The 10,131-nt window shown below is 40.8% G+C and overlaps 1 long non-coding RNA gene across 1 annotated transcript in view; it reads left to right on the forward strand.

The window, feature by feature from the left end:
• The window catches only part of LOC131382498 (uncharacterized), a 32,633-nt gene extending 24,124 nt beyond the window's left edge, over positions 1 to 8,509 (forward strand). The window contains exons 3-4 of the long non-coding RNA XR_009212024.1: positions 217 to 480; positions 8,494 to 8,509. This is a non-coding gene — a long non-coding RNA (uncharacterized LOC131382498). The remainder of the gene's footprint in view (positions 1 to 216; positions 481 to 8,493) is intronic.
• Positions 8,510 to 10,131: the final 1,622 nt, after the last annotated feature.

Here is a 10,131-nt window from a genome sequence, read left to right on the forward strand (position 1 = left end):
TTTTTTTTTTTTTTTTTTTTTATCTAAGTGAGTTTTGCACAAACTGTTCTCCCTGTCTGAGATGCTTAGCTCCTGGGCCACTTGTCTCAGTCTTTAGGACTCAGTTTACCTGTCACTTATTCATAGAGGCCTTTGATCTAAATTAGGTCACCTATTATATTACCTTGTACCATTTTGCACTGTTTTTTCACAATTTATAATTATTATATTTTATAGAACCTAAGATGCCACTAATTGTAAAATGCACCATTATTGTGCATACTTCTGAGAAAGTTCATGAAAAGAAGCTCAAGGTGAAGAATTTAGCATGAGACTTTCCACACAAAGCTGGCCTACGGAAGTAAGGGCACACGAGAAATGAACCCAGCATGTAGAAAGGGACAGCAAGGAAACTTGCCAGTTTCAACCTTAGCCCCAGATGGAAGGAGAAAGAAAAGTCTCTCCTTTTCAGGAGAGAATCAGGAGGTGATCATCTTGCAGGTTTGTGGTCTAAAGTCCAATAAAAAGTGTGGTCCAGAAAACCTCAAATGGAGAGTATAGTTTAAAAGGAATCCCATGTTGAAAGTGACCTGGGTGAAAGAAGCAAATTCGTATACAATCCAGAAGAACTTGACTCCCTTCCAGGCCAACTTCATCATAAGACATATTGATGGTACAACGTGTCTCAAATTTGATGTTTAAAAAGTAGTTGCATTTGAATATCAGCGAGATATGGGGTAATTGATTTGCAAGAATATTTGCTTAATGCTTAAGGTTCATAGGATTGGCATCTGCTTCCTCACAACTTCATCTCCTTTGCCCAGTACAGTGCCTGCATATAGTGGACATTCAATAAATAGGAACAGAATGAATGAGCGAAACAAATTCCCCTTGAGCTTCACTTGTTGAAACTTTGACTTTTTAAAAAAAATCCAATTCTACTCATTTATGTATGTCGAATCACCTTTTGACATAGTGGAAAGAGTATTAAACCAGAAAATTCGAGACCCAGGTTTTGACCTTAGCATCCTTACTGATTAACCCTATGATATGGGGCAAAGCTTTTAATTTTTCTGGGCCACAATTTACCCCTCTGTAAAATGGAAGGGTTGTGTCTTATTATCTCCAGGGTCTCTTCCCATTCTAATACATTGTGCCTTGATTGTATAAAAAAAAAAATAATGAGGCCCACTATTGTGGAGTATGCATCATCATAGTTATCACATAGCCTCTCACGATAATAAGAGAGTTGACGTAGTGCTAAGAACTTGGTCATGTATGAAATCCTGATATGACTCTGTCTTCATCTTTAGTAACATTTCACTACGTGAAGACTGCACTTTTCATGATGGTTTTAAATATTTTTACGTAATGGATGTAAATGGAAGTCAATGTAAATAAAGAGTAAGAAAGTGAGCCTGAGGAAAATAAAACATGATTGAAAGAACCAGGTATTTGTCATGGATAAGAGGAAGTCCAACGCTTCGAATCAAGACAGAGACAAATAGCGGAGGTCAAGGTAAATTGTGTGTAAGAAGCAAGGTAGATTTATAAGAAACAGGCCACCATAAACCCTGAAGCTTTGAGTCAAGCAGGAGACAATTTATGGGCAATCAGAAACCAAAGGACTCTTAGGAGCTGAAGACAGAATGTAAAGCAAGGAGAATGCAAGAGAGAGCTTGTGTAGCAGAGGCAGGATGTTGTACAGTTGCTGTCCTGGCTCGAGGAAATTTCCAATCCATTCTGCCCAGTCCTAATTCGGTCAGGGTGTAAAGTTTCCCTTCCACTTACAAAAGGTCAAGGCTCTGTTAGTCTACTATAAAGTGTCTAGGGCCACAACATGGGGTTGTCCACAGGCAATGGGTCAGCTGTGGGAGGGAGGCCAGTATAGCCTCTTGTACTGAATGCTCCATGGCTGGTAGACTGATGGCTGCAGTGGGTGACCATTGCTAAGCGACAGCCCAGGCCTGCTCAACTTCCACTTAGTCTCCTGATCCTTATGAAAGAAGTTCCTTCCCTCATTCTTTGAGAACTAAGATACAGACACTCCTTCTCCTACTGACCAAGACACCCTGGGCATTCCACTGGCAGTGGCCCCAGCCTGTGGACAACCCGCCCCCCAGTGGCCCTGTCACTCAAGACTCACTTGGGTCTTCCTTCTAGCCTGGCAATGACTCCCAGTCTTCCCCTCTGCAGCACAGCCACTCCACCTTTGTCCCAGTGTCTCTCCTATTGACCTACATTTATTCTGTAGAGTTTAGTTTCCTTCTTTAGGAAGGGAATCTCTTCTTTCAAAGACTAAGTATCCATGAAGGGGCCTCAAAGATAAAGGCTTATGGCCCTCCCCTTCCTCCTTCCATTGACAGTCCTGAGTCCTGCATCTGTGCCTGCCTATTCTCTCTCTCAGGGTTTTGACCCAGACTCCACTCTAATTTTTGCTGGGTCAACCATGCAAAATATAGCTGCATGCGCATACAGACTATTAAATGTCCGAGAAAAGCCTCCCCCAAAGTAACTGGGGGAGCCATGAGAGCCCCAGGGAAGCCTGTGCTTGGCCATCATCTGTTTTTTCTTGAGCCAGGCTCTGGAGGAACAAACAGGACATGGCATGGGTGTCAGCTAAAGAGCTAGTCCTTACCTCCTGCTGCTTTGGGGCCCATTGGCAATTGCAGGGCTCACTCTAGGCTCACCCCCACTGGGGGAAAGCTTTCCTGATTGTATGGCTAGACTCCACTGTGAATGATGCCAGAGTTAAGGAAGCCAAGAGGATGAGAAGGATTCCCCACTGATAGGAAGTGAGATTTTCAGCCAATAATGAAGCTCACTTGGCCAAAGTCTGGGGGCCTGGAAGGTAAACACACACGTGCAGAATGAAACCTACGTCCCACTTCCTTGGAAGGAGGTAGACTTCTGGATGAAAGAAAGTGTCATTGGAGTGGAAGTGGTGGGTAGGGGGAGGGAACAATAGTTTATTAGGGAAATAATGCATTGATTGTCATGTTTTAAGAAAATATTAAACAAATGTGTGATTTATTCTCCTAGTAAATGAAGCAAGAATTCCAATATATTCCCAGGGAGGACAGGAGGCATACATCACCTCTGGAAAAAGGAGGATATGTGTATACACAAGTCCCAGAGTGGAAGAACGGGGTAAAACCTACCCAACTACCTGGCAGGTTGTGGGAAAGAGAAAGGAAAGAGGTAGTGGAGGCAGGAAGTCAGACCTAAGCATACTGACATCCCGGCTCCAGGCCAAGAATGAGGCAACACCTTACAAAACCCATGTCCAGGCAACTGCTCTTCCTGGCTTCATTTGTATTTGGCTGTTGTTTTTCTCTTTTGCATATTTAATTCATTTTTTAGATTTTAGTATGGGAATGCATGTTGCCCATTGCAAATCCCTGTGGAATGAAAAACAATATGCATTCATTATGAGAATATATAACAATGGAGAAATAGCCTGCATCTAGGCTTAGTCCAGATAATTACAGGGTCTTCAATTTTAGGGAAAAAAAAGAGGGCTCCAAGGAGTTTATTTTGGGAATTTGGAAGCATAGTAGAATCTGAGCCTTCCTATTTTATTTTCTGAGAAATCGTGTGGGTGGGTGTGCATGTGAGTGTGTGTGGATGTGTGATAGGGGAATGGCAGGCACAGAGTTGGTGCTAAGGGTGATAAATATTACATGTAACTGACAATGACAATTACACATTTCTTATATGTTTTCAAGGAATCAGAACACACCATACACACACACACACACACACACACAGACACACACACACACATACCCCATATGTCAGTTTTCAGAGAATTAGAACACAATTTCACTTAATACAAAAATATGCCGAATATAATTTTAATCTTTCTTTGATGATTCAGAAGTTATTTTAGGCTCCCTATGCCTCTGGGTTATTACTATGAACATAAATTATTATCATGCAATTCTGCACCATTTAGGTTGTTCACATTTTTCTGGTTATTTTACCCTGAATGAATGGGAGCTTCCTGTAGTACTTTAATTACTGTGCAGAATTAATCATGAATGTGCAGATCACTTAAAGGTATGCTTGGGTCAACTTAGAGGGAAACAATAAAACTTGTCCTAAAATGGAAATGTATATGAAAACTCTGCCAGCTGGGCCTGTTTGGTGATTGATTTCCCAATCAAACATACAAGAATTCCAGGGAGAAGTCGTTCATATTTACTTTAGAAAATCAGAGAAAATTTTAGTGAGGAGGTGCATTTGAGCTTGACTTTGAGGTATCAACCAATTAACTAAGACCAGAGGGCATTCCAGTTGTGGTCTGTGGAACAGCAGCATCCACATCCCCTCGTCAGGAATGCAGGATCTCAGGCCCTCACTCTGACCTGACTAAATCAGAACCTAAAGTTTAAGCAAGATCCTCAAATCATTCGTGCGCATATTAAGTGTTGAGATATCCTAGTTTAGGATATCATTCGTATTATTTGTAAATAAGGTTGAAAATGGTATCCCATTATGAGAATCCTTGATACCATACCAAGGGATCTCGACTTTATTTGGTGGATCATAGGCAGTATCCAAAGCTTATAAGCATATAGGGACAGCCAACTTGGACGTGAATTAACTAGAGTTGGTGGAGGGCAAGTTGCCCTGACGCATTAAGCTCCTTGAACTTGAAGTCTGGAGAGAGGAAGGATGGTGGAGCAGCTAGACTGACAGGGTATCAATGGGGAGACTGACAGGGTATCACTGGGGAGACTGGTCAGTGGCTATTTACCAGATGCTGATATAAAAATGGAAGTGTTACTCTGGCTTCTGTGTTTCAGATAGATAGTAGTGAGGAGACAGAATCCAGGGGTGAATAGTTAGAAGGTTTTGTGGTTATTGAAGACAGAGATTTAACTCTTTATTTTGGGAGGCTACAGAGAAGATGGATATAAGGATAAAGATACTTTAGAAATTGCAGAGGCAAATTGACAAAACCTGGCCTATTCAAAAAAGGTACCTTGGAGTATATTAACCCTTCAGTTGCAAAATTTTAATATGATTTCTAATGAGAATAGTGCCATTTAGCTGAGCTGAATTTTCACTCAGACTTTTGGGTAATGGTAATTAATGGAGCTCAACCAATTTGAGCAATGTTGTTTTCAGTTCTCCTCTTGTCAGTATTGTCTGATTATGCTAAAAATGAATGATAGATGCAAAGCCTCCCCTCAAAATGTAATCAATTCAGTTGGGTTTCAACTTTAAAAGCATCTGAAAGGCTTATTTACTCTGCATTTGAATACACACAATGAGAGAATGAGGGCATATTGGCATTAAGTGACAGTTATAAGATGTGTGTGTAAATACAGTCAACACATCATTTTTATTGACAGAAAAAGAAAACCAACATTTATTGAGCATGTGCCAAGTTTTGGTTACTCAGTGAGTGACCTTCCATAAGTCACCTTCCTTTCATGTCCACACCAATTCCACAAGATAGTTATTTTCACTGTTATGCAAAAACACTAGGACAGAGACAGGCATGCGTTATTTGCTCAAGGTTTCTGGGCTCTGAGCCATGGGGTTCAGACTCAGGACTGGCTGACTCTGAGGGCTGGGCTTTCTCTCTCACACCATGCTACCTCTCAAGAAAGTAAGATTAAGAACTCTTAATTATGGTAGGAATTACATTTTCCAGTGAAATGGCTAGAAAAAGCAGCAGAAAGAAAAAATGAAGAAATGTGAGAAGTCAGCCTTCTGGGGCCTCTGGTGGATGCCTTTGAGCTGTTTTTGACTTTGCTGTCTGTTGGGGGCTGCCCTGGGACCCTTTGGAAGGGGCAACAAACATGAGTGAAGCTAAAAGCTTTGGGGAAAAAAATGAATGATCTTTTTAGACATGCGTTTGGTGATGTAGATTCTGGAAATTTTTGTAAGATAACAGTGGCAGGTTTTGCCCAGTGATTGGTCTGTAAAGAACACAAACTCTGTGTTTGTGATTTATCATTACCTATTTAGGTAATGATGATCAGCTCAGGGATTTTGATCTTTATGAGCCTTTTAGCCTCCTCTAGGCTTCCACTATGCCCTCTGTGATAAAGTCAATGGGGGCCGTTTATTGAGTGCTTACTATGGGCAACTCTCATGCTGAGTGCTTCGTGTTCATATGATTCCTTTTATCCCTTACAGTTATCTGTGGGGTAGCTATTTTTATCCTTACTTGCAAACAAGAGCATTGAAGCTTAGAGAAATGAGATAATTTGCTTAAGCTAGGAAGTATAAAACTATGGTTTGTCCTCAGGTCTATCTGCTGATCACAAAAGCAGCTTCTAAGAACCAGTATGCTATACTGCCTGTATTAATCTGTTCTTTCACTGCTATAAAGAAATGCCTGAGATGGGGTAATTTATAAAGAAAAGAGGTTTAATTGGCTCACGGTTCTGCAGGCTGTACAGGAAGCATGGCAGCATCAGCTTCAGGGGAGGCCTCAGGGAACTTACAATCATGGCAGAAGGCGAAGGGGAACCAGGCACATTATGGCCAGAGCAGGAGCAAGGTGGGTGGGAGGTGCTACACACTTTTAAACAACCAGCTCTTGTGAGAACTCACTCACCATCATGAGAACAGCACTGAGGGGATGGTGATAAACCATTCATGAAGGATCCACCGCCATGATCCAATCACCTCCTATCAGGCCCCATCTCTAACACTGAGGATTACAAATGAACATGAGATTTAGGTGGGGACACAGATCCTAAGCATATCACTGCCTTTTATAAGTCTGTTTTTTTCCAAGCATTTATTGACTTTGCTGACTTTCTCACTGAACTGTGAGCTACTTGAGAGCAAACCTGAGCCTTATCTCTGGGACCTGAAGCCTAGGACGGTGCCTGATACACAATAGGCACTTATAGGCACTGGAAGAAAGAAACAGAAGGAGGGTAAATGGAGGGCAAAGCTAATATTTAGGGTTTATCCTAGTCTTTTCTGTATGTAAACATAAATATGTCTCTCTATATATTTAGTGTGAGAGCATCATAATATACATACTTTTTAGTAATCTGCCTTTTCCCTGGATTTATATGAGCTTCTTTCTGAGTCATTATTCTTCTAAAACCATTTTGACATAAAAATAAATATGTACAAGTATTATGTATTCATAATAATTTAAAACTACAAAAAATTTGAAATGTGTTTCCCATTTTCCACTCTTTCCACCAGAAAAATAAGCTGTTTATTGGGGGAAATTAAGATACATTACCTTGAGATTCTCTCATGGGGCACACTGGCTTCTGAAATGCTATTTAAAATTTAATCTTCAGAAAAAATTAGCCATTCTCAGTGTAGGACTAGATAGAATCGTAAGGGCAAATACTGGTAAGTTTATTTCCAAGTTTAATTTTATCTCATCCTAGAGCCACAGTATTTTATGAAATGAAGCTAAAAGCCCTGAAACAGCACAAAAGGAAACCTTCATGCTCTTAATAAATTATATCGATACTCCAGATTTTTATGTTTTAAAACGATAAACCAGTTTACCACCAACAAACAACATATTTAGTTACGCAAAAGTGTGGTTAGTGTTCACTATGTGTTGATTGTTCATTGGATTTGGTAGGTTAATCTCTTTTAACCTCATTTTCAACAACTCAAGATTTTTCCCTCAGGGCTTAGTGAGGGGTCAGGAATGTGATCCGGGGTCTTGGATCCAAGAACTTAATCCCCAGAGTGTGCTGTGTTTGGAGAATCCAGGTGATGTCTTGTGAAACCTGCACAGACCTGGGCACTTTGTTTCTGTGGTTTTGAACCAGTCTAAAAGGTTGCTGCCAATGGCAGAGATGAGACTTGTGTGAAGCCACCTAGAGGGAGGGAGGATCTGCTGAGAGGGACACTAGCTTGTTTCTATTTACCTTGTGCAGGTCCTGCCCATCCTTCCCCCTCTAGAAGCTGACATGTATCTTCCCATCCTAACTAGCTGAGCTCCTTCTGCTTTCCTGCAGAAGCATAAGCTGGCTACAGTCTCCACAGGAGTGTTGACACATTTTGGTTCCATGGTCAGAGTTCTAAGTCTCAAGAGCTGCAGGGAGACCGTGTCTCCAGCTGATTGCACAGCAAGTGCAAAAACATACATCAGCATGATTAGACCCTGTCCGTGCGTCTGGAGTCAGAGATTCAGGAATCTAGTTATATAATCTTGCGAAGCCTCAGATTGTAAATAAGGATAATAAATACATTTCATAGAGTAGCTGGGAGAATTAAATTAGGAAATATGTGTAAAGTACATAATATATCAGCCATGTGACTAAGGTCTTACACTTTTACTGAATCACTACATATGTATTAAGCACTGGCTTTGTGCCAAGCCCTGAGGTGCCAATGGCAAGATAAATAGACATGATTCCTTTCTACCAGGAGATTATATTTCAGTAAACTCAATACATGTTTGTAGTTTTTTACTATTATTATACGGTTTATCAGTTATATATTGCTATGTAAGCCTTGAAACTTACAGGCTTGAAACAAACCTTCTTATCTTTGTTTCTATAGGTCAGGAACTTGGGAGCCATTTAAGCTGGTTGGTTCTTGCTCAGGGCCACTCAAGCTGATGGCTGGAGTTGCAGAGTCATCTGAAGGCTGGACTGAGGCCGAAAGATCTGCTTCCAAGATGGTGCCCTCACATAGCTGCTGGCTGGAAGCCTTAGCCCCTCACCATAAAGCCCTCTCTGTAAGGGTACCTGAGTCACCTCATAAGGCAGCTGGCTTTCCCCAGAGTAAGTGTTCCACACAGAGAGCCACATCTTGTCACTTTCAGGGCATTCCATTTGTTAGAAGTGTTGCAAAGGGTGATATGTGAGTATCAGATCTGTAAACAGAGCATATAGAGATCACAAAGATGGCCTTATCTTATGTTTCTTCTGCTGTGCAGAGTCCAAATTAATGAAAGACTCATTTTCTAGAATGTTCCTGGTTTCCCTTCCATTTCTGCTTCTTTTAAGATCTGTGAGAAAAGCTTTGTCCTTTCTAAAATAGACGGAACTGAAATTGAGATTCTTTTCCTTTTTAATCTATAAGAAAATTTCTTTAAGTTCAAAACCTTATTAATAATCATAAAACCTGAATAGTATGTTCAGTCACCATAAGTGAGCACAATACTTCTGGTTTTCCTAGAAATGGTTGAAAATCTTGGGTGCTCAAACCCTTTTTCTTATGCCACAGTTCTTTCTCAGAGCTGATGAACATATGTACTTCAATAAAATACATAAAATCTACCTTTGATGTGCTTCATTTTATTAATTTATTCCTTCTAGGAGGATACTTCTATATTTAAAGGTGCCTGGCATCCATTAACAGAGAGAAAATTATCCACACATCATTCAGAACACTTGCAATAACTTAAAATGCAGGATATCAAAAGTTAGGCATTGGTGTGTATGATTTATATGTGTTTAATGTTACTAACCACCACATTGGGTGAGTAGGCTCCTTAAATCTGTTGGTTTATAGACAAAGGAAGGCAAACTCATCTGTTTCTCCTGTAACTGTGCTTTAAGAATGACTGAGAACTAGTGCAAGATTTCCACCAGCAAAGCATTTTAGAAGCCACGTTGGACCCTTTGTGGATTTTCATGGCATATTTTTCACTGTATTCTATTTACCCTATTGTTAATGATCTGTGGTTAGGTCAACACCCTCAAGAAGAAAAAGCCTAAGACACTGTCCTCTTTCTTCTGTTTCCTTCCCTCTCCCTTAGATTGGTGTTTAATTGATATCATTTTCACTGGCAAAGTAAGGAAGACAATTTTTATCTAATTTGGTAGCTCAATGTTTTCCTGCTCATAACTTTTCAGTGGAGTTCCATTGCTCTTAGGAGGAAGGTGAAATTTCTCACTTTGGCCCACAAGGCTCTGCATGGCCTGCCTGGTCCTGTGCCTCTCCCCATCTGCATTTTTGTATGTTGCTTCTCTTGCTGTCTTGGCATCAGTCACATTGGCCTTCCCTTGACCCCCATAGTACTCATGATCCCTCCTGCTACAGGACTTTTGCACATGCAGTTTCTGTTGTTCCCTTCACTCATAATGTTCTTCCCTCCTATCTTCACTCGAAACTCTCAACTCAAGGCACTTCAGGGGAGCCTTGCTCAACCTTCCTGACCAGGTCAAATCCCATTGTTGGTTCCCCAAGTGC

This window comes from Hylobates moloch, unplaced genomic scaffold (genome assembly GCF_009828535.3).
Source record: "Hylobates moloch isolate HMO894 unplaced genomic scaffold, HMol_V3 SCAFFOLD_33, whole genome shotgun sequence".
NCBI classification, from domain to species: domain Eukaryota; kingdom Metazoa; phylum Chordata; class Mammalia; order Primates; family Hylobatidae; genus Hylobates; species Hylobates moloch.